The sequence below is a fragment of the Lepidochelys kempii genome, chromosome 9 (genome assembly GCF_965140265.1).
Source record: "Lepidochelys kempii isolate rLepKem1 chromosome 9, rLepKem1.hap2, whole genome shotgun sequence".
In the NCBI taxonomy this organism is placed as follows: domain Eukaryota; kingdom Metazoa; phylum Chordata; order Testudines; family Cheloniidae; genus Lepidochelys; species Lepidochelys kempii.
Window position 1 is genome coordinate 4,717,988 of NC_133264.1, and position 25,770 is coordinate 4,743,757.

The 25,770-nt window shown below is 44.6% G+C and overlaps 1 protein-coding gene across 10 annotated transcripts in view; it reads right to left on the reverse strand.

The window, feature by feature from the left end:
* The window catches only part of LPP (LIM domain containing preferred translocation partner in lipoma), a 449,897-nt gene that overhangs the window by 305,800 nt on the left and 118,327 nt on the right, over positions 1 to 25,770 (reverse strand). The window lies entirely within an intron of this gene.

Below are 25,770 nucleotides of genomic sequence, written 5' to 3' on the forward strand. Positions count from 1 at the left end.
TAACATGCCTCCTCTCCCTGAGCCGGTGGGGACTCCCTTCAGGTGGGGAGGCGGTGGGGGGAAGAGAACGAGACGAAAAAGCTACTGCTTCTCCATCTAGTCCTTAGCTTCCCTTCTAGAACCTTCAGCTAATGCCATATGTGGTGGTAAGTTTGCCACAGGGACACCAACAAGAACTAAAATTGAGATCAAACTCATTTCACATAGGCCACCGAACAGCCACCAAATGTGACAGATTAAGTCACCACAAACGTGAGCTGTTTTTCAACCAGTAGTCTTCGATGCTGGTAACCTGTTGACCACCCTCCACACCAAGCTAGCCTCTGTGCTTTCAGTGTTTTTCAGGCTGCCCTGTTATGAACGTTAGTTGTTACCTTCTTCTCCAGAACAACTTGATACTGGTGAAAGGTTTTGCATAAATGCAACAATAGCGCTTCATTTCCCCAAGCCATCCCTCGCCATTATATTTGCTGACGTGCAAGGATAAGCGGATCTCTAGAGACCAACATCATGCAGCCAAGGGTGACTGGAATCTAACATGGTACCAGTAGGACATGACTCCATTTAACATGGATTGATGCAGGCCTCTAGGGCCTTTCAAATCTCAGTATCTGGGCTCAAATTTTCTACAAAGTCAAAAAAAGAAAAGGAGGACTTGTGGCACCTTAGAGACTAACCAGTTTATCTGAGCATAAGCTTTCGTGAGCGCTCACTTCATCAGATACATAAAGTGGAAAATACAGTCAAGAGATTTATATTCACACAGACCATGAAAAAATGGGTATTTATCATACACATTGTAACGAGAGTGACCACTTAAGATGAGCTATTACCAGCAGGAGAGTGGGGTGGGGGGAGAGAAAACCTTTTGAAGTGATAATCAAGGTGGGCCATTTCTAGCACATTTCCAGGAGTTAACAAGAACGTCTCCCAAGATCTGTGAGAGTGATGGGTCGTCCTTCAGGATAGGTTGTAGATCCTTAATAGTGCGTTGGAGAGGTTTTAGTTGGGGGCTGAAGGTGACGGCTAGTGGCATTCTGTTATTTTCTTTGTTGGGCCTCTCCTGTAGTAGGTGACTTCTGGGTACTCTTCTGGCTCTGTCGATCCATTTCTTCACTTCAGCAGGTGGGTATTGTAGTTGTAAGAATGCTTGATAGAGATCTCGTAGGTGTTTGTCTCTGTCTGAGGGGTTGGAGCAAATGCGGTTGTATCATAGAGCTTGGCTGTAGACAATGGATCGTGTGGTGTGGTCTGGATGAAAGCTGGAGGCATGTAGGTAGGAATAGCGGTCAGTAGGTTTCCGGTATAGGGTGGTGTTTATGTGACCATCGCTTATTAGCACTGTAGTGTCCAGGAAGTGGATCTCTTGTGTGGACTGGTCCAGGCTGAGGTTGATGGTGGGATGGAAATTGTTGAAATCATGGTGGAATTCCATGTAGAGTACTTGTGCTATATTGATGACATCTTTATCATCTGGACCCATGGAAAAGAAGCCCTTGAGGAATTCCACCATGTTTTCAACAATTTCCATCCCACCAACAACCTCAGCCTGGACCAGTCCACACAAGAGATCCACTAAAACCACTCCAACGCATTATCAAGGATCTACAACCTATCCTGAAGGATGACCCATCACTCTCACAGATCTTGGGAGACAGGCCAGTCCTTGCCCACAGACAGCCCTCCAACCTGAAGCAAATACTCACCAGCAACCACACACCGCACCACAGAACCACTAACCCAGGAACCTATCCTTGCAACAAAGCCCATTGCCAACTGTGCCCACATATCTATTCAGGGGACACTGTCACAGGGCCTAATCACATCAGCCACACTATCAGAGGCTCGTTCACCTGCACATCTACCAATGTGATATATGCCATCATGTGCCAGCACTGGTCAAACTGGACAGTCTCTACTGTTCCTCAGACGTTCTTGTTAACTCCTGGAAATGTGCTGGAAATGGCCCACCTTGATTATCACTTCAAAAGGTTTTCTCTCCCCCCACCCCACTCTCCTGCTGGTAATAGCTCATCTTAAGTGATCACTCTCATTACAATGTGTATGATAAACACCCATTTTTTCATGGTTTGTGTGTATATAAATCTCCTGACTGTATTTTCCACTTTATGCATCCAATGAAGTGAGCTGTAGCTCACGAAAGCTTATGCTCAAATAAATTGGTTAGTCTCTAAGGTGCCACAAGTCCTCCTTTTCTTTTTGCGAATACAGACTAACAGGGCTGCTACTCTGAAATCTACAAAGTCAGAAATAGAGGTGCCTTTGCTGGCGTCTCTCCTCACAATCCTTGAGCCAGAAATGAAGATAACTAAGATGAGATGCCAACAAAGTTCTTGAGCCAGCATTTGCTCACATTACGTAGAACCACTAGACAATTGGTATACATGCTTTGCTCAGAAGAGACCCCATATTGGAATGGCACAAGGTGCCACCAAGAATGGGATGATTTAGTTGGGGATCGGTCCTGCTCTGAGCAGGGGGTGGGACTAGATGACCTCCTGAGGTCCCTTCCAACCCTGATATTCTATGATTCTATGAAGAATGAGGTTCACCCTGAGCAAGGGAGGAAGGGGTGTGAAAACAACTAAAACAGCAGTTGGTTGCATCAGGTCAGGACTGAAGAATATAATGCAAGGAGGAAACTTGCTCAGGATCTGGCTCATGAGCAAAAAGTGTACATTAACATTTTAAAGACAATATAAACCTGGATAAAGTAACAGCAGAGAAGCAGATAAACATAACCGCAGAGCAGGCAGCAAGTGCTCACAGGTTGGTTGATTTTTGTTTTTATTGGGGAAATGAATGCAGAGGACTTTTCTGTGCCTGTTACATTGTCTGCTCACCATCTGATGTAGCATGCAGACTGAAGACTTCAAAGGCTCAGTCTTGCTTACATATTGAGACTGCTCTAAACTAATGCCCCTACTGTGACCAAACACGAATGCCTGATGTATCATTCATACCGCACACAGCGGGGCTAGTGAGCACCAGGCCTCGTCCCATGTGTGCTGTACTGTACGCATCTGTTTTTGGAGAAAGGAAATTCAAGTCCTCACGGGGTTACAAGCTCATTGCTCTGCATCAGTAGCTTTGCATTCATCTTGGCTGGAATTTGAAAGTAAAGTGAAAGCTGCAGATCTACAATTTAACTATGAACAGCCAATGGAGTTAAGCAAAAATCCACTGGCACTGGTGGCAAATTACACAAATGCACGTGCCCATTTGCCCAGCCTGTCTGTGGAAAGTTTCAGAGGATAAACTGCATTTTCATTATTAGTCCTAATCCAAGGAGTCTTTTAGAGGGGTCTGAAAAAAGGGGAGGGAGTGGCCCAAATCAAAAGCCCAGATCCTAAAACTTTGTGGAGAGCTCGGATCTAGTGCTGAACTTCATTGCTGGCATCACCTCTGCATCGGACCAAATCAAACAACCCTAAACTCTGCAGAAGTTTAGATCTGCATCTGGATGCACTGGCCTGAGCCTAAACTGGATTCAACTGATATAGCTCCACTGAAGTTGATGAAGTTAGGCTGATTTAGACCAGCCCCTTACTGAATGAGGGAGGCAACCTAGTGACAGAGGATGTGGAAAAAGCTAATGTACTTTTTTGCCTCTGTCTTCACAAACAAGGTCAGCTCCCAGACTACTGCACTGGGCAGAACAGCATGGGGAGGAAGTGACCAGCCCTCTGTGGAGAAAGAAGTGGTTTCAGGACTATTTAGAAAAGCTGGGCGAGCACAAGTCCATGGGGCCGGATGCGCTGCATCCGAGAGTGCTAAAGGAGTTGGCGGATGTGATTGCAGAGCCATTGGCCATTATCTTTGAAAACTTGTGGCGAACGGGGGAAGTCCCGGACGACTGGAAAAAAGCTAATGTAGTGCCCATCTTTAAAAAAGGGAAGGAGGAGAATCCTGGGAACCACAGGCCAGTCAGCCTCACCTCAGTCCCTGGAAAAATCATGGAGCAGGTCCTCAAGGAATCAATTCTGAAGCACTTAGAGGAGAGGAAAGTGATCAGGAACAGTCAGCATGGATTCACCAAGGGCAAGTCATGCCTGACTAACCTAATTGCCTTTTTTGACGAGATAACTGGCTCTGTGGATGTGGGGAAAGCAATGGACGTGTTGTTCCTTGACTTTAGCAAAGCTTTTGACACGGTCTCCCACAGTATTCTTGCCAGCAAGTTAAAGAAGTATGGGCTGGATGAATGGACTATAAGGTGGATAGAAAGTTGGCTAGCTTTTCGGGCTCAACGGGTAGTGATCAATGGCTCCATGTCTAGTTGGCAGCCGGTATCAAGTGGAGTGCCCCTTGGAGTGCCCGTTCCTCGGGCTGGTTTTGTTCAATATCTTCATAAATGATCTGGAGGATGGTGTGGATTGCACCCTCAGCTGCTTTCAACTACCTGAAAGGGGGTTTCAAAGAGGATGGATCTAGACTGTTCTCAGTGGTGGAAGAGGACAGGACAAGGAGTAATGGTCTCAAGTTGCAGTGGGGGAGGTTTAGGTTGGATATTGGGAAAAACTTTTTCACTAGGAGGGTGGTGAAACACTGGAATGTGTTACCTAGGGAGGTGGTGGAATCTCCTTCCCTAGAAATTTTTAAGGTCAGGCTTGACAAAGCTCTGGCTGGGATGATTTAATTGGGGATCAGTCCTGCTTTGAGCAGGGGGTGGGACTAGATGACCTCCTGAGGTCCCTTCCTACCCTGATATTCTATGATTCTATGAACTTAGGATCTGGCCTATCAACTTTTCAGCTCAGCTCAGCCCATCCCCTCCCCCCAGTTAAATATCTCCTACCAAAGACCAGGATCTTTGCCATATTAGTTTGGATAATTTATTTAAATCATGCTTGAAGATTCACCAACATCTTTGGGTTATGTTTGTATTTAAAAATAAAATCCCAATAGCTTTGAACACTTGAAAGCACGTGTTAATATTTCACCAGATTTGTGAGGACATGCAGTTGTGCTTTCAGCTTTAAATCTGTGAACTGGCTAAAGGGAGAACCCTGCAACATGGTGTGGGCAGCAAAGAGAACACAAAAAATAAAACTGAGTTATGAGTGCCTGCTGGGCAAGAAGATAATAGTTGTTCTTTTCAGAGGCTCGAGGTATCGTTCACCAAGGATAGTTTTGGGTTGGGAATGGAGAAAGGCTGCAGAAAAAGGGACCAGGGGAGGAGAAAGGCACTCTGATACTATGGCAAAGAGATTGGTTTAAAACTCAAGTTAAGGCAGACAAAACAGATCAGAAAAGGAAGCCAAATTTGGATTAGTTTAAACATTTTACATGTATTTTCATCCAAAAGGATCTTCAAAAGCTTTACACATTATGGGTAAAGAGGCCTTCATCCATTGGCAAAATGCAACCACTTGTGGAGCAGACTATGATACTTATTTAACAGCACACAGCAACAGTACAGAACAATTTTAAAGACAGGGAAAATGAAGAACTCTGTATCCAAACGAAGCTGCAGGGGAAAATGAGATAGGACAGAATTTAATTAGTCAAACTGTTGTTGGCCCAGTTGGCCAAGATTTGAACACTTGCTCTTGCAAAAATATGGAAAGCAGGGAAATGACAGGGTGTGGAGATTGAACAATTGATTAGCATCATAAAACCATGGACTTTAGACATCGAAAAGTCATTGCAGATTAGCTGACTTCATCCTCATGCAAATGCAAGAGAGCATCTCAAGAGAGATGATATTAACAAGATGCTATGCTACGTGTTTAGCCATACGGCCCAGGAAAAATGGCACCGTTGGAAAAGAGCAGGGAAACCTCTTGGGCAAAGCTCGATACGTACAGAGTTAATAAGAGATGTAGTCTTGAGACAAGTAAACTGAAAAAAAATACATTCCATCCTCTCCTCCTCTTATACCTCATTAAATGGCTACATATACTCACTTCCCCCGGTCCGTAGTATTTTCTTGTCCATTTTTCTCAATAACCACTGGATACAGTTTAAATGTCGGTCTATCGCCATACTTTTACTATACTCATCACCATATCGTCTGTGCAGCTTCACCAACATTAATGTGCTCATGCTGACCATACCATTGTGAAGAATATCTCATTTTACCAATCCCTATCTGGGAAAGAGAGAGGCTAAGTGACTTTTCTAAGGTCACACAGGAAGTCTGTAGCAGAGCTAGCAACTGAGCCCAGGTCTTGAGTTCCAGCCCAGTACCCTGAGTCTCAAGCTCATCCTTCATCCCCAAAGGAAGACATTTGATCACCAAGAGGACTGTCTCGTTTCTAACCAGCCTGCACCTCATAAGCAATGTGAAATATTCTAGGCATGTTACACTGCAAAACAAGCTTTACATCAGACCCTTCAAATGTGCACATCTAGGCCCCGCCTCCTCACATGAAGTCCCTCCCACAGTATCCTGGGGCTGACCCACAAGAAAATTAAAATGGACCAACCAGCTCACATCGCAATGAAAGCACTCCATGACACGCGTGTGCGCCCTGTGAGAGAAGGCATTGGAAAAGGACCCCTATGGGCAGCACAAATTCCTCTTTACATCAGTGAGCATTCTGATTTCAGTCAATAAAATAGTGGGGGGACGGGTAGCATTTGAGCCATTTTCCTGTCTGATTTTAATTTCCTTGCATATCAGCATTTGCCAGGAGTATCATCAACACAAGGGATCATTTGACATCCTCGCTGATTGCATGCAAATTAATTGGGTTCTTTGGGTTTATTTTGCTTGCAGGTCATTTTCGCCTTGAATAAAGAGGCTTCACCAAGAAATATTTTGACAAAGGAGGGGGTATTTTCAGGTCCCGATGTTGGATGCATTGCAGACACCTTTGCACACAGATCTTTGTTTCGCAGCAATCCATCTGCTGTACTGGGGGTAACGACTGTGATGGACAGGAGCACTGGCTTCGACCAATGTCAAGATCAGTATGCTGCTAGCAGCTATGTCCATTTGCCTCCCTTTGTGTTCTATGGAGCTCCGAGTCCATTTGGTCTGTGCAGACCAGAGCTTTGTACTGGGGCACACACTCACACATGTGTGTGTGAACACTCACTCACAATCCCAAAAAAGCCCATTCTCTTTGCTGTGCGCACAATGGAGAAAGCCTCAAATGTTTTGCTCAACATACTAATTCCAGGTGGGTTCAAAAGAGAGGAGTGGGTGAATTCAGTGCCAATCAGATGGAAAGGGGATAAGAGGAATCATCATCATTATTACAGGGGAAAAAATTATTGTCGTGCTTTTATAAGTGATTAACAGCCTACCACTGTTGTTGGCTAACAGAGTTGCCTCTGGAGCTAAAATTGTAGAGATCTTTGCTATAATGCTGAAGATGCTAACGCTGAAGCCCGGCTCACCTACATACATGTTTTCTCTTGAGTACATCTATGCTTTGGTCATACCCCACAAGGCTATGGTCATTGTAACTCAAAACTCTACCCAATTGTTAGCACAGTTTATCTAAAAATCTGAGTATGGCAACATGGCCTAGGGGCAGAGTTCACGCCCTGAACTAAGCTGCAGTCCACACAGGGGAGTGAAGCACTATGCAGTTCTGCTTTGTGCAGGAGGAGAGGGAGAAGAAACTGACCTAAGGAGACATATTGCAACAAATACTCACCCATGTCCAGTCCTGCCCCAGATCCCACCACAGATATTACGGTGGTGGAAGCCATATTTGTAATCGGTTTATATCACAGCAGTGCCCAGAGGCCCTGAGTGAGATCGGTCTGTACAGACTCACTAAGCTCTTCAGGACAGGTCTCTTGCTACATGGATAGTTAAGACAGACAGAGGAAACTGAGGCAGAGGGAGGGGAAGTGATTTGGCCAATGTCACCCAGCAGGTTGGTAGCAGAGCCGGGAACAGACCCCAGATCTCCTGACTCACTGTCCTATACCCTACCACTGCCTCTCCACCATGATTGGTAGCTCAATGCCAGCATGCGGATGAGGCGGACCTCATCCCACTTTCTACTGAATCTGAGGATCCCCTTTACAGCCATGGAGGGGGGCGGCAGGATTTTGCCAGGGAGTCCAGCATGAGCACAGCCCCCAGTGCACTTGGACCTACAAGCCACGTATTCAATACTCAAGCTACAAAGCTACGTCTTAGCAAAAGTGCAATTGAACTCCATGTACTTGTTACATTTCTAAATATACTCCCGGTTGTCAAGACAACAAAGAGACTGATGGATCTCTGAAGCGTACTGTATCTATTTAATTGTCAGCATTTCAAACTGACTTGGAAGAAAAATGCTGCATGATAAGTCTAATCGCCATGGTTACCGCTGGCTAAACCCATAATAAAAAAATATTTTAGCGATGCGCATGGTGCCACATGAGGAGCAGATGGGAGACGATCTTGTTACTGTGACAACCCCTGCTGCAAAACTAAATTTGAGGGAAAACGCGAGAGACTCTTTTTGAGATCTCAGACACAACAGGCATCGGGGGCTAAATCTTCTCAGACGTTGGATGCCAGGGAATCAAGCTTTGGCGCTATCCTCACCCAGCAGGTGCTCCCAATCCGGTGGCCAAACGAGTCATTCTACGATGGCAAAAACTATCATTTGGGCGTCCATGGAAGTGATGGATAAAATGATCACAGAATCATAGGACTGTAAGGGACCTTCAGAGGTCATCTAGTCCTATGGTTCTCAACCAGGGTTAACACGTACCCCTGGGGGTACACAGAGGTCTTCCAGGGGGTACATCAACTCACCTAGAGATTTGCCTAGTTTTACAACAGGCTCCATAAAAAGCACTAGCAAAGTCAGGACAAACTAAAATTTCATATGGACAATAACTTGTTTATACTGCTCTATATACTATACACTGAAATGCAAGTACAATATTTATATTCCAGTTGATTTATAGTTATATGGCAAAAATGAGAAAGTCAGTAATTTTTCAGTGACAGTGTGCTGTGACACTTTTGTATTTTTATGCCTGATTTTGTAAGCAAGTAGTTTTTACGTGAGGTGAAACTCAGAATCATAGAAGATTAGGGTTGGAACAGACCTCAGGAGGTCATCTAGTCCAATTCTCTGCTCAAAGCAGGACCAATCCCCAACTAAATCATCCCAGCCAGGACTTTGTCAAGCTGGGCCTTAAAAACCTCTAAGGATGGAGATTCCACCACCATCTCCCTAGGTAACCCATTCCAGTGCTTCACCACCCTCTTAGTGAAATAGTGTTTTCTAATATCCAACCTAAACCTCCCCCACTGCAACTTCAGACCATTGCTCCTTGTTCTGTCACCTGCTACCACTGAGAACAGCCGAGCTCCATCCTCTTTGGAACCCCCCTTCAGGTAGCTGAAGGCTGCTATCAAATCCCCCCTCACTCTTCTCTTCTGCAGGCTAAACAAGCCCAGTTCTCTAAGCCTCTCCTCCTAAGTCTTGTGCCCCAGCCCCCTGATCATTTTCGTTGCCCTCTGATGGACTCTCTCCAATTTGTCCACTTCCTTTCTGTCCTTGGGGGCCCAAAACTGGACACAGTACTCCAGATGTGGCCTCACCAGTGCTCAATAGAGGAGAATAAATCACTTCCCTTGATCTGCTGGCAATGCTCCGACTAATGCAACCCAATATGCCGTTAGCCTTCTTGGCAACAAGGGCACACTGCTGACTCATATCCAGCTTCTCATCCACTGTAATCCCCAGGTCCTTTTCTGCAGAACTGCTGCTTAGCCAGTCAGCCCCCAGCCTGTAGCAATACATGGGATTCTTCCATCCTAAGTGAAGGACTCTGCACCTGTCCTTGTTGAACCTCATCAGATTTCTTTTGGCCCAATCCTCCAATTTGTCTAGATCACTCTGGACCCTATCCCTACCCTCCAGCATATCTATCTCTCCCCTTAGCTTAGTGTCGTCATCTGCGAACTTGCTGAGGGTGCAATCCATCAGATCATTAATAAAGATGTTGAACAAAACTTGGGGGCAGTCCTAATGTCCAACATAAACCGCCCTTGCTGCAATTTAAACCCATTGTTTCTTGTCCTATCCTCAGAGTTTAAGGAGAACAATTTTTCTCCTTGTTGTAACTACCTTTTATGTACTTGAAAACTGTTAGGTCATTCCCCCAGCCCCCCACGCTCCCCCCACAGTCCTCTCTTCTCCTGACTAAACAAACCCAATTTTTTCAATCTTCTCTCACAGGTCATGTTTTCCAGCCTAGAACACAGGAGAACAGGGTTCAATTCCCAACTTCGTCCAGATTCCCTGTGATGGACAAATCATTCAGGGTATGTCTACACTGCAAAAAAAAAAAAAAAAACCCCACCTCCCTTGCCAGGTTTCAGAGCCAGAGCTCAAGCAGGAACATCTACACTGCTCTTTTAAGCCCCATAGCCTCAGGAAGGTCTGAGACTCGCTGCAATGGGGTTTTTCTTCAGTTGGTTTTGGTTTGTTTTTTTTTGTTTTTGTTTTTTTTTTGCAGTGTAGACATATCCCTTTGTCTCTGGCCTCAGTCCCACATCTGTACATTGGGATTATAGCACTGCCCTACCTCCCAGGGGTGCTGCAAGGATAAAGACTGTGAGGCACTTACATGCTGCAGTGAAAAGGGCCATTGTAAGTATTTATGACAGATAGACGCATAACTGGAAAAGGTCACACATGAAAAAGCCACATACCACAGATATTTGCCTAGTTTTCACACTCACATTTCTTACATACTCACATTCTCCTATTTGCTTTTGCACGTTGTACTGTGCAGATCCTCTCTGGGTTTAGGTCTATAACATACACATTACGGTGCTGTAACATGAGAGCAAGTATGGTGGCCCAAGGATTGACTGGGTATGCTGGAATAGCGGCACCGTACTTTCTACCCTGATGTGTTACCCTCTGGTTAGATTTGCAAACGGCAGACAGTAAAGAAATTAAGTATGTGAACAAAAGAACCACCTGGCTTTTGTCTCTGCAATTCTAGGTGTTGGTGCTGTTTGCACCCACTAGGCGTTTTCAAAGGGGCTCATACAGTCCCGGAGCCTGGAAGTTCCACCTGTCCCCGCAGGAAAGTCGTGTCCCTTTCATAGGATCTCAGTGTCACTCAACAGGGCAGGTGAACTCTTAATGCTGCAGGACTACAGCCAATCAACAAGCTCTCCCCTGCCTACAATTGCGCCTGGCAGGAAGCGGCATGACTGGAATAAACCCCTGCAGGGGAATTCCTAAGGGGGTGCACGCCTGAGCACAAGTGAGCCCTGCCGCCCGAAACGTCTGCGACACGACTGTACGTGAGAACGCCTTGGAAGCTTGGTGCCACCCCAGCCCAGCTGCTCTGCACATTGACCCCCGCAGATCACCTGTTCACAAACTGCAGCCACTCCTGTGGCACCAGCCTATGGCTGCTTGGCACTGCTGGTCCAACATTTAGCCATGCAGCACTGGGGGCTGCCTCCAGCTTAGAAGAGACTGGAGGGGAAAGGGAGGAGCCAGTCCTCTAGCCCCATGAATGCCACGGAGCCTGCCCACACAAGAGACTTACAGGGCACGAGCTACCCATTTCCCCTTGCCCAGAGGAGAAGATCTGGCAAAGGTCGAAAGTGGGACACACGGCAGTACATGCAGATTCTGCTCTCAGCCCACAGAACTCCAAACACAATGTTGCAGTGCTAAAAGTTCAGCTGTGGGTGTTGGGTGGGAGGGTAGGTGTTGGAAGTGCTGCTTTTTTGAGCAATGACTCCAAAAATGCTGACTCCGCTGTGCGGTCCCAGCTAGGAGGTTTCAGGTTTTATTTCCTTTATATAAAAATCTCAGAAAGACCTAAAACTTGACTTCTTTAGCAGTAAGTTTCAGGCCCTTCCCTCCTGGAAATCTCATCCATCCACCTATGATCAATCTTTGTTCATCCTCCTTACCTAACGTAAAGCGTCACTGGCTGAGAGAATGCAGGAATTTCATCTGGACACAGAAGGCAACGGGAGACACTCAATGTTAATCTGATCATTGTCGATGTTAATTAGTGATCAGGTTTCCAATTAGTCTGAAACGCCATTGACATTCTTTGAACAAAACCTCCCATTCCCTCCAGCGTCATGCCCCAAACAGCCTTAATCGTTTATGTAGACAGAATTTCTGTGCACCCAGGGTCAGATGTTGTTGTTATAAATCATAGAATATAGGACTGGAAGGGACCGTGAGAGGTCATCTAGAGTTCCCTGCACTCATGGCAGGACTAAATATTATCTAGACCATTCCTGACAGGTGTTTGTCTAACCTGCTCTTAAAAATCTCCAATGATGGAGATTCCACAAGCTCCCTAAGCAATTTATTCCAGTGCTTAACCACCCTGACAGTTAGGAAGTTTTTCCTACTGTCCAACCTAAACCTCCCTTGCTGCAATTTAAGCCCCTTGCTTCTTGTCCTATCCTCAGAACAATTCTTCTCTCTCCTCCCTGTAACAACCTTTTATGTACTTGAAAACTGTTACGTCCTCCCTCAGTCTTCTCTTCTCCAGACTAAAAGAAATTTCTTTTCAATCTTCCCTCAGAGGTCATGTTTTCTAGACCTTTAATCATTTTTGTTGCTCTTCTCTGGACTCTCTCCACTTCATCCACATCTTTCCTGAAATGTGGCACCCAGAACTGGCCACAATACTCCACTTGAGGCCTAATCAGCGAGGAGTAGAGTGAAAGAATTACTTCTCATGTCTTGCTTACAACATTCCAGTGAATGACGTTCGCTCTTTTTGCAACAGCGTTCACTGTTCACTCATATTTAGCTTGTGATCCACTATGATCCCTTTCCACAGTATTCCTTCCTAGGCAGTCATTTCCCATTTTGTATGTGTGCAACTGATTGTTCCTTCCTAAATGGAGTACTTTGCATTTGTCCCTATTGAATTTCATCCTATTTATTTCAGACCATTTCTCCAGATCATTTTGAATTTTAATCCTGTCCTCCAAAGCACTTGCAACCCTTCCCAGCTTGGTATCATCCACAAACTTTATAAGTATACTCTCTGTACCTAAATCACTGATGAAGATGCCGAACAGCACCAGACCCAGAACTGATCCTTGCGGGACCCCACTCATTATGTCCTGCCAGCATGACTGTGAACCACTGATAACTCCTCTCTGGGAACAGTTTTCCAACCAATTTTGCAACCAACATATAGTAGCTTCATCTAGGTTGTATTACCATGTCATAAGACATGGATCCTGAAGAGCACCCATAATGGAGACACGCCAAAAACAAATCCCTCTTAATGAGAGATGGTTGGAGAACATTCACTGAAAAAAAAAAACCAAAAAACCTATAATCTCCCCCATTGTTTTTGAAGCAAAATTTCAGAGTTTCCAAAATTGTCATCAAAACTTGGATTTTTTTTTCCAACTGTCCCTTTTGTCAACATAAGCAAGTTTTCAGATCCCAGCACTGCAGAGGAGCTGTTTGGCAGCACAGAATGACTCCACATTTCCCAGCACAGTCACTGCACCCCCAGGAGCTAACTTACTGCTTCCTAAAGCACTCTGGCCATGGGACAGTGAACACGCCAGCAAGGCTAAGACCAAAAGGATACTGGATGGATTTGTGTCAGATACAACTGCCAAGCTATCCTGCAGTGGGTCAAGAGCATGAGTACTAACCTCAGGGGAGACGGTTAAAGGGATAGGGCACAAACCCCAAATTGGCTGAGTTCTATACTTAGATTTCACCCATCAACTGTCAAATGTAAACTCTTCAGGCCTAACACCACAGAGTCACAGACAGTCCCCTTGGCTACTCCAGTCTAGGCAAGCTTGCCTTTGTGATGGATGGTCCCTTACACCAAAAATCACAGCAATATTCAGTCGGGGTGTAAAGGTTAACCAGTTAACCAATAAGCATCAGTCTTGTCGGTAAGGTATTCCGGATCATATTTAAACTCTGCTGTAGGACTCCGTTGCCTTCCCCCCCCCGCACCCCGGGTCCCGGCAGCCGTCCCCCCCACACACTCCGGGTCCCGGCAGCCGTCCCCCCCACACACCCCGGGTCCCGGCAGCCGTCCCCCCCACACACCCCGGGTCCTGGCAGCCGTCACGCGGGGTGGCAGCTGGGACCCCGGGCACATGGGGCAGCAGCCGAGCCGAGCAGCTAAACATTTAACCAGTAAAACTGTAATAGTTTAAACATTTACTTTTTTTAAAAGCTATTTACATCCCTAATATTCAGGTTACTCCCAGTCCCAAAGGGGACCAATCACTTACCCCACCTTAGATCTCACACCAAAGACAACACATGGAGCCAATCCTACTGAAAGATGTATTAACCAGGGAAAGGAAGGAAGAGTTATTTAGAAGGTGACAGTAGGTAAAAATACACGCATAAATGAGTTACAGTCTTAATTTTCAAAAGATACTAGGCGTTTATATAATACGCAAGCTCTGTATGTCCCCCTCAGGGCTAACCCAGGCTAAGCAGCGGGGATCCCTTGCTTAGGTCTAGAAATCTTGCCCTACAGAGTCAAAGCAGCACAGAGTTTTCAGGAATTTTAATGCCCTTTCCCCCCTCTTCTGAGCTGCCAGCTCAGCTGATGGGATGTATTTATTTGTATATCTCCTCTTTTTTGGTGGGCGGGGGCGAGAAGAGAGGGCATAGGTGCTGGAACTAGGGGTGTAAGCGGTACTGCAGCACCCCCTGACTGGAAGTGGATTCCATTATGTAAAATGTTTACAGTCTGGTTCAATGGCTTTCAGCACCCCCTGCTATACAAACTGTTCCAGCACCTCTGGGAAGGGGAGCAATCAGCAAAGTCTTTTGTCCTCTTTGATCACAGAATCATAGAATATCAGGGTTGGAAGGGACCTCAGGAGGTCATCTAGTCCCACCCCCCTGCTCAAACCAGGAGCAATCCCCAATTTTTGCCCCAGATCCCTAAATGGCCCCCTCAAGAGTTGAACTCACAACCCTGGGTTTAGCAGGCCAATGCTCAAACCACTTCACAAAGCTAGTGAAGACATGCCCTTACCATGCAAACACTAATATTACCACCTTACAACATGGGGGACACACACTGTAAGTGAGATTAACACATGTAGCAATTGACAAGCATTCAATAATATCTAAACACTAAGCACATTTTTACAACTCTAATACCCATTTTAACAGTGCTAACACTCAAAAGTGACATGGGCACTTAGACTTCTAAACACCAAGGAAAGCCAATGAGTCTTAGGCTCCCAAGTCAGATGTTGCAACATCTGGATACCTTTAAGGAGCAACACGTAAATACTTTTTAAAAAATCTGGGCCCACTTGTCTTTTGAAAATGGGACTTCGGCTTTTTTGAAAATTTTACCCTCTAGCCTTAACTGAAGTTGAGATTTCAAAAACTAGGAACCTAAAATTAGGCTCCAAAATCCATATTTACGGACGTGATTAACTTTTAATAATGAAGAGCACTTCACAGTTCCCATTGACTACAGTGGGAGGAGATGCATGCTCAGCACTTTTGAAAATCACACAGGTGCCAAAATATGGATTTTGGAGCCTAATGTTAGCCTGCCACTTTAGAAAATCTCGGCCTAAGCCGATAAGCTGTCACAGCTACGGGTTTGGGACAACTACAGATTCTGTTCTAACAAATCACATGTCCTCTTTAGATAATTCACCAGTATGGCTCCTCTCCCTTGACACAAATGGATTCATTTGATTGAGATCAAAGGATGCTTTGCACATGTTCATTTGATATTTCTGGAGTCGGAACTGTTAATTTTGCTAAGCACGCAGCACTGTTGTGACTTCACCAGAGACTACATAAAACCGTCAAGATACATTACTTAGGGCTTTATTTTCAAACAGGTATTTGGTAACTGTTTTCCCTACCCCTCTTCTCAACATCGGCATTTGAAGCATGGTCCCAAAAACAGACAGATAATGGTTATCTCCGCTCAATAAATCAAAGAGGTTTTTAGGGCATAAAAGTGTCCAGCAACGCATTCCTGAGCTCTCTCGGCAACAGAACGCATCCTCAGCAGATGTGCCAACATTCTTTTCCACGCTACTGTGGATTGTGGCAGGCGGTTACAACTCTGCTAGCTAGTTCCTTCAACTCCCCATTGCACGTGGCCTAAGTCACAACAGAACTTGGGTTACTCTCGCACCTCTGAGACGAGAGGTCACATCAAGACAGGTTCCACTGCTGATTACAGTACATATCACTGAAGCAGAGGGAGGCACCAGGGGTCACTGGTAACTGACAGGGTGACTCATCATGAAGGTAAGCAGCAGGAACCAAGGTTAATAGTCATAAAAGCATAACACATCAGCAACCACCTACGTACTAACGATGGGGAGCCGCTCTACTGCCGAAACATGGTTCTAGGCCAATGTAAAAGGTCTGCACTATAAGCTAAAAGGAAACCTTCAAAGATTCTATTCATAACAATTAACACAAGGATGGTACCTCAAGGGAATGCCTTCTTTAAATACAACGGTCCCAAATTATGGCAATCAGAGGCTGGCTCTGGCAGAATTCCTCCGGGGCTATGCACAGAACAGAGCCTCCCCGCCAGGTAGCACAAGTGGTTATGCTGGTCAGTTGCAGTCCCTGTTTTACAGGCCGTAATGTAAAACAAACACACAACAGAAAACCCTACCAATGTCTGTAAAATCCATCATAACAACACGGATAGCACACAAGCCTGATCACTAGAGCCAAGCGAAAGCCTCGTCGCTCATGTTCCATTCAGGACCTGTTCTCCACATAAGCAAAGTACAAGGGAGGGCTGTGATGAAAACAGGACTGGAAACCCAGGACTCCTGAGTTCTAAGCAAAGAGGTTTGTGATGGAGAAGGCCCATACGAGCATTTGCATCACCTCCCTGCCAAAGCAGGGCTGCTTGCCCTATTTAGAATTAGAAGCCTCAAGCAATTATGCTGATTTTCACCAGGGCCCCTTTACGGCGGGTTCCCAGTTTGTAAAACAGGGAACACAAACGCTTGCCTTCCAACCTCAAAGTGATGTTGTGAGCATTGCTTACTTCTCATTCATGAAGCGCGCTCAGGATTAAAAGTAGTATATGCTGGAGGAGCTATATATATTTGCACCGAGTAGGCCAAGACAGACTACGCTGAAACAGCATTTGCAGCCTGCAGCCATTATCCAACTAAATGCCCTCTCACAGCACACGGTCTGCCGACTCACCTTTATCCTGTCTCACCTGAATGCATGTAGGTGGAAGCATCGTTCATTTCATCTGACAGGAGTCAAGTTAGCTGGATTGTTCAAGTAAGCATGAGGACAAACACTTAGATATTAGCTCATGGTTTGGGACCTTTTAGGGACTATCACAGGGCAATTTGATTTCTTTCCATTTAAGACTAATTTCTGTCTCATCAAAAGTACTAACTGGGGGTGGATCTTTTCTCCAGGCTTTCAGTTTCCTGATGAGTCATAGAAGATCCACTACGATAAATTCAGTGCTTCAGTCAGACTGTTTCTTATCAAGGTATATTCAGCACATTACTAAGATGTTGAGTGTGCTATTTAAAGGGCTAATTTCAGACATCGTAAGTAACATGCCTTATCAGAATGTGTGCTCTTCCTGACCTAGACAGATGTATCTAGCATCCCCTATCACAAGGTCCAAAAACAAAAACCTGCAGCTAAATGAATATGCCAAGGACAAAGAGAAGTATGATGTGATTGGTCCAGTGCGCATGACTCTCCTGCAAGCAGCCTTCTCTCCCATTTTGCTGTACCTTCCCCTTCCCTTTGGCATCAGAATTATGTGATCAATGGCTCCATATCTAGTTGGCAGCCGGTATCAAGTGGAGTGCCCCAAGGGTTGGTCCTGGGGCCGGTTTTGTTCAATATCTTCATAAATGATCTGGAGGATGGTGTGGATTGCACTCTCAGCAAATTTGCGGATGATACTAAACTGGGAGGAGTGGTAGATACGCTGGAGGGGAGGGATAGGATACAGAAAAACCTAGGCAAATTGGAGGATTAGGCCAAAAGAAATCTGATGAGGTTCAATAAGGATAAGTGCAGGGTCCTGCACTTAGGACGGAAGAACCCAATGCACAGCTACAGACTAGGGACCAAATGGCTAGGCAGCAGTTCTGCGGAAAAGGACCTAGGGGTGACAGTGGACGAGAAGCTGGATATGAGTCAGCAGTGTGCCCTTGTTGCCAAGAAGGCCAATGGCATTTTGGGATGTATAAGTAGGGGCATAGCGAGCAGATCGAGGGACGTGATCGTTCCCCTCTATTCGACATTGGTGAGGCCTCATCTGGAGTACTGTGTCCAGTTTTGGGCCCCACACTTCAAGAAGGATGTGGATAAATTGGAGAGAGTCCAGCGAAGGACAACAAAAATGATTAGGGGACTGGAACACATGAGTTATGAGGAGAGGCTGAGGGAGCTGGGATTGTTTAGCCTGCAGAAGAGAAGAATGAGGGGGGATTTGATAGCTGCTTTCAACTACCTGAAAGGGGGTTCCAAAGAGGATGACTCTAGACTGTTCTCAATGGTAGCAGATGACAGAACGAGGAGTAATGGTCTCAAGTTGCAGTGGGGAAGGTTTAGATTGGATATTAGGAAAAACTTTTTCACTAAGAGGGTGGTGAAACACTGGAATGCGTTACCTAGGGAGGTGGTAGAATCTCCTTCCTTAGAGGTTTTTAAGGTCAGGCTTGACAAAGCCCTGGCTGGGATGATTTAACTGGGAATTGGTCCTGCTTTGAGCAGGGGGTTGGACTAGATGACCTTCTGGGGTCCCTTCCAACCCTGATATTCTATGATTCTATGTGTGTGACAATGGCATTTAGTAAAGAAAAAAAATATCTGCAGGCTATGCAGGTTGCAACAATTCTACAGTGCTACATTTTCCTCTTTCTTGGACCAAGAACCAAGCATTTATTTTTCTGCCCCCCGGGGCTCCTTTCCATCCCTGTATGAGAACCGCCCTAAATTCCCACACCACTCACTCACAAGATCCCATGCTATGTCAGGCAGGCAGGAAGCGAGCAATCTAAGTTCCTGGAGGCAACACTGGCTATGGGCACTGGCAGCTTCTCTTTGTTCTTTGTCAGTGCTTTTGATTTAACACAGGGCTAGATCTAGCTAAACAAGCCCATTGTGCAACTAACCCTGTTGCAGGCATTGATTCTATTACTGCATGCTCCTTACACTGGCTCAGCCAGAGTTATTCTAGTGGATAAAGCCCTGTCCAAGCACAGGGTGCCATAAAGCATGCGGAAGACAATATGGTCACTGCCGCAAGAGGCCTACATTTTACACTGCAAGTCCTTTCACCTATTGAAGTTAACAGGAATTTTGCCTGAGTTATGGCCCTAAATTAGGCAAATACAGTTAAGAGAGAAAACTAAAAAAAGACCAGATGACTAGAAAGGATAAACCCCAAAAAGGTCCTGTCCGAATTTCTCTGTTTGGTAGATTACCACGAGAAGGTTTCACAGAAGAAATGGGCTGGAAGGAGGGATGTGAATGAGGAGAGAGTAGTGTACTGGAAACCAAGAGGAGGAGAAATTGTACCAAGTGTAACAGGCAGCATAGAACGAGGGACAAAGACAAGCGTGAGGTTGATTACATTATTACAGCAATACTTCATCCCATTCTCCATGTACCAGCTGGATAAAGACAGCGACCTGTACAGAAAATATTCTGTAAGGGAGGAAGGACAAACCAGTGATTAGGGTGCTACAGGAGACTTAGAAGATCAGGGTTCAAAGTCCTACTTCTGTCACAGATTCCCTGAATGGCCTTATACAAGTCACTTACACTCTCTGTGCCTCAATCCCCATCTATAAAAGGGATATAATGGCACTTCCCTACCTAAGAAGGGGTATTGTGAGGATGAATATGTTAAAGACCATGAGGTGATCAGCTACTATGGTGATGGAGGCCAGATAAGTACCTCAGATGAGGATGGATTCTGCAATGCCTGAAATGGAAACTAATGTACTGAAATACCTGCATCTGCTACAATGAACAGTCACTCTAAGGACGGTCACCTACATCCTTCTGTAGACACACGCATACACTAGTGGGTGTTACTGATGGCACAATAGGAGTCCAAAGCGAACAGTAGTGAGGTTTTGTAATCCCAGTTCCAAGCTTCTCCCAAGAAGCTAAATCAAAGAGTTATGGCAAGAGCCCACATGCAAAGTTTGCACAGCCACCACTGTATATTTGTAGGTGAGCAAATCTACTATCAGTTACTAAGGCTTCTTACAACGACTCCACTCTTCTGCTTGAAGATATTTATATACGACTCTAATTACAGCATCAGAAAAGAAGAATTCTTCAGTCACCGCAGAGAGAGTGATTTATATTATTAATATTGTGGTTGAAATGTTCAAAGGAATGCAGGGGAATTGGCCACACAGCTTCCATTAAAATTAATGGATGCTGCGTGGCTAGCTCCCCTGCACTGCTTTGAAATTCTCAGCCTCTGTGCTTATATAAATGTATATCCCCACATCTGAGGATCTCCAAGTGTTTTACAAACATTAAACTAGTTTCACCAAACCCCTGGGGAAGAAGGGGGAAAGGAAAGATGATTTTCTCTAATTTCCCAAGATCTTCTCACATGATGATGTTCAACTTGGAAGACCTAGAGAGGAAAAAAACAAAAATTTGTCAAGGATTCCATTTGTACAGCATTAGTAGCCCAGGTCACCCCAAACCAGGGGTACCTGACTTTTGCTCCTACCCCTTTATCCAGAGCAACAGACGAGGTACCCCTTTCAAAAGCAAAGTTCAATCCAGTTTTGTATATTTGTACGCGAGACACCATCGTTACCAGTTACAGAGTGATGGGCTGCACTACGTCGGAGAGCACACATCCTACGATGCAGGTTACATGCATCCCAAATTTCTGTGCCTTTAGTATAACATTTCCCTTGGAGGTCTTGACACTTATTTTCTTAAGAACAGGTAGCAACTTTAAAATGAGTGGGCCTTTATTTGTTAAAATAACCCCACAGCTGGAATTTTAACAACCACATCTTTCTGTTTTTGAACAAGTTTGGACAGGATCAGCCACCATAACTTCTTAATAATGGCAACAGAAACGCACATAGCATGATAATCTCCGGAGGGTAATAACCAATTACTCTGAAGAAAATGAAGCACTCTCATTAGAAATTGGTATCTGGTTCCTAGATCTACAGCAAAGGTACTTTTTCACACAATGTACAATTGGCCTACGGGACTCATTGCCACAAGATACAATTCAGGGCAAGACCGTAGCCAGATTCACAAAAGGAATGGACATTTACACGGGTAATGAGAAAATACACAATTAAGTTAATAAGGATTTTAAAATGCTTTGGAAGGACTACAAAGCCTCATATTTCACAGCAAAAGTTCTTGTGTCTTTCTCTCAAGTACCTGGTGCTAAGCAATGTCAAAGACAGAATAATGGGCAAGATGGACCCATTATCTGACCCAGACTGGCAATGCCCATGTTCCTAAAATGATTAATTTTAGAGTTTTCCTACAACATTAAGTGGTTAAAATCTCCTGCCTTTCCCAAAGTCCACCCTGAAAGCCTCTCAAATCAGAAGGGGAATAATAATCTTGTTCAGCCCATGTCTCAATCTCCCTTTCCTCATTAGTGCATAGTGACGGGGTAGTTCCAGCACAATAAAACACATTAATTTGCATACAAATCGCTCTTCTGGTGAGCGAACAGAACAGCGCACAAGTGACGTTTTTCTGAGACGTAATGCAAACAGACATAGCTAAGAGAAGCAGTGAAAGTGAAGCACTGTGAAAAAACGCCAGCTCAGACAAACAAAGCTTTCCATCCCAGTGGATCGCAAAGTGCTTTACAAACTCTCAGAGGCAAGAATCATTTCACCCTACCACAGAGGAGTAACCATCTCTGGGCTGCTGTACAGCACCTGTTTAACAGCACAACAGTTTGGGACAGGAAGCAGGGAAGCACGACATTAAATTGAAACTGCAGGGGAATTTAGGAAGGCACATTATTAATCTGGGATTTGGCTAGCTCTTTACATTTGAAAATGGAAACTGTGCGCTTCTTTGAGTAATACCATTCAGAACGTCATTTCATAGGGCGGGCATACAAGCAACCAAAAATAAATACACGGAGTTGTGTTCTGAGTCAGCCATCTACAGAGGATCTACATCTATATATTATGTTAGTCATCCAACTCTGACTCTGAAGGTTGGAGAAAGTGATACAAAGGCAAAGGAGTGAACAGACCGAATATTTCTGGGATGGGGAAGGCAATCTTTAATTACGCACAGTTCAGTGACTAGAACAGGGAACTGGGAGTCAGGACTCCTGGGTTCTGTTCCTAGTTCAGCTGCTGTCTTGACATGTAATGTTGGGGAAATCATTTATCCTCTATGTGGCTCAGCCCATCCATTCATAAAGAGGGAACAGTAATATTTAACCGCTATATGCAGTGCTTATGAAAGGCACTTGTGCAAGTGCAAGGTATTACTATCTAATGGTAGTGAAACAGCACCCTTTATAAAGAAGGTACTGCCTATCCGCCTCTTCGTGAAGTCCTTGGTGGGGCAACGGTTTGATCAAAACAGAGCAGAACTGAAATTAAAGCACTGAACACAAAACTACTTCGGACACTCAACTGCTACCTTTTAACCCTATTCTATCATGATGCTTATAGATAACCGCCAGTTATGTAGCAAGCTATGCTGCACGCACAGCTAATCTACAGGGAAACATGCCCGCGTTTCTGTTTATTCATGTTCCCTCCCTCTCCCCCATCCACTCTTTTGGGAAAGTGACTGTCTTTTAAATATATTATTGTCCAACTCCAGGTGTTACTGCCATGCCAATAACAACAAGTGGTAAATCCTTTAAGGAAGGAGCCCTGATCAAATGATCACCAAATTTCCCATGCTAAATCTTTGCTTCTTCCCCTAATAGAATTCAGAGCCTGTCAGATTGTTTGGAATGTGTTCCTGGTTTATTTGAAATGGCAAATGAATGTTATCAAGATGTTGACTATTAAGAGATGGATTTATGAGCTGTGAGGAAATGCTGAGGGGAGACAATGAAAGAAACCCCCCCCTTTTTTTTTTCTTGCACCGCTGATAAAGCCTCCCTGAAAAACTTATTTCATTTTATCACTGCATCAAATCTTATGGTGCAGCCATTCCGAACACACTGCAGATGGTCTGGGTCTGAGCTCCCTAAAATAAAAGCCAGCCTCCCTCTCCCAGTGGCCCAGCAATGGAGACACAAAGCCAATGCGTCCACACCTTTTCTGAGAGGCTGGATTTTATCTGGGCTCATTCAAGGCCCTTGGTGCCTTGGGACTGCATGACAATTCAAGGGAAAATTTCCTTAAAAGGAACATGCTCGGCAATATATTGATTTGGACAACTGCTATCAAGCCATTTCCCTGTGGAACTGACCTCCCTTCAACCATATAAGCATGTTCATGCCAGTTAGAGTCTCCCCTCATCCAGGCTCCAATAAAATGAATTAAATCTTTTAAAGTGGCTTCAACAAATCAATAAACAGGAAAGTTACTGAACATGATTTAAAGGTAAAGTGAATAGCTGGGGGAATTCAGCCAAAGATTCCTCACATCAAAAGAATCATTGAGGTGACATAAGCAAAAGCCACAGCTTTATCAAGAGAAATTCCCTCCTATTATTATTAGTTACTCTTGGAAGTGACCTTTTCTGCAAATCTCTAGGCCATTCTGAAGCGCATGAGCCATTAAGTAGCAAAAATAGTTCTTAACAGAAGTGAACTGCTTCAAAAACATGTTGTTAAAAGGTTGTCTCCATCTTTCCTTCTCTTGGGTCTTTAGGACAAGCTGCCCATTCAAAGGAAAAAACACTTTTCACTTCTAGCCAAGAATCCCAAAGTCCTTTGCAAACATTTCAGCTTCACGTCCCCTCAAATCCCAGTAATTTTACTCCCACTTATTTGAAGGAGAAAGGGAGGGACAGAGAGGTTAAACAGTTTGTCCAAGGCCACACAGTAAAAGCAGTCACAGAACCAAGCACTGAATTTAGGAATTCTGACTCTCTGCTGTTCTAAACACTGGATCCCACCTTCTTAATTATTTATGGTAGAGGCTATAACGTGCTAGGTGCTTTTCACACAGATAAGGCGGAGAAGTAATCACCCCTTGGAGCTCACAAGCTAAGCACTAAGGTGTCTGTTTGTTTAAGAGATGCCTACAGAAATTGTCCTTCTACAAATTGGAAAATTAAGGAATGCTAAATCACCAGGCCCAGATGCTGTACACAAAAGAGTTCTGAAGGAGCTTAAGTATTAAGTGGCTTAACTGCTCATAAAACATACAATCTTGTATTAAAATCGTAGACCTGGGGCAGGGGAGGGAGGTAAGCAAATACTGCACCTATTTTTAAAAGAAGGTGCTGGGTATGATCCAAGGAATTACAGCTCTGTGATGGGAGCAGGGGTCTGACTAAGCAGAGATCATCCAGAATACTGCCTGGAGAGTAGCTCATGGTGGGTGGTAGCTCCCTGGAGGTAACACAGTCATTCTGCCTGACCTCAGAGCCTCCTGAGCCCGATTGGGAGGATGGGTTAAGAGCCGAAAGAGTGGCAGCCATGCCAGATAAACTGGTTGAAATAGCAACTGAGGTACAATTACAAAACACTGAGGTGACCACGGTAGGACAGGGACTAACCAGCATGGCTTCTGCAAAGGAAAATCATGCCTCACTAATACATTCAGGTTCTTTGAACATGTCAGGTGTCCACCCATGCTGATCTGATTGTAGGACCAGGGACTCTGCACTTAGAAATGCTTGGTGGGGTGTACAAACACAGAGTGTTGCATCCACAAATCTTGGCATGTTTTCTAAGCCCAAATGAGGAGGCTTCTTGGAAAATTTGGCCCTAAAAAGGTCTAAATGACTGACTCAAAAAGTAGGCAAAGGATGTTCAGAAGTGACTAGCAATTCTGAAAACATCATGTTTTTGGTTGCCCAATCCAACACACCTTAAAAAGCCTGATTTTCAGAAGGTAGGTGCTCAGAATTTTCTGAACATCAGGCCCTCTTACAAGGTGTCTCCAAGTGGGCATCCTAAAACAGAAGCACCAAAACTCACTAGTCACTTGCAAATATAGGCCTTACCCTCCAGGGTTAGAAATGTTCTGAAACAGCTGCTGAAAGATACCAGACATGGCTTTGGAAAATGTTCATTGGAATTGTAACACACTCAATATCAGAGGCACAATTCGGTGCATTAGGCAGGCCGTGCTAACCCATCGCTTTAAATAGCCTCTCTTTCTGTGGGTAGATTCTGGCCCTTAAAGTTACCAAAGTACTGGTCCTTTGTGTGTGTGTTCAAGAACATTTGGTGTCTATTCTCTTATCAAGAAAAAAAGCAATTATATCAATAATGAAAGAGAAGCGCTCCCTTTTACTTTCTGTGGTTTGCAGAGAGGTTCATGTTTCTATGCGATCACGGCTCTTGTTTTAGTGATGTGAAAGTGTGTGGTTTGCACAATACCCAGTTTCTTCTAATATTTGAGTTTCTGTTGTTATCTATCTACAATTTACAGTAAAATGTCTGCTTTTCTCACTCTGCCTCATCTCAAAATTAGACCAATTTTCATAACAAGATTCTATTACTCTGCACAGACCTTTAATGAACACCAAAGTGCTAGCTACCTACTTGAATCCAGTCCAGTGGGTAAATTCACAAATGCAACACGCTTTCCCAAAAGATCTGATTACTGTTAGTGATTCTGCTGGTGTGCCTTTATATACACGTCCATAAAAACCAATGGCAGTATACACTTAC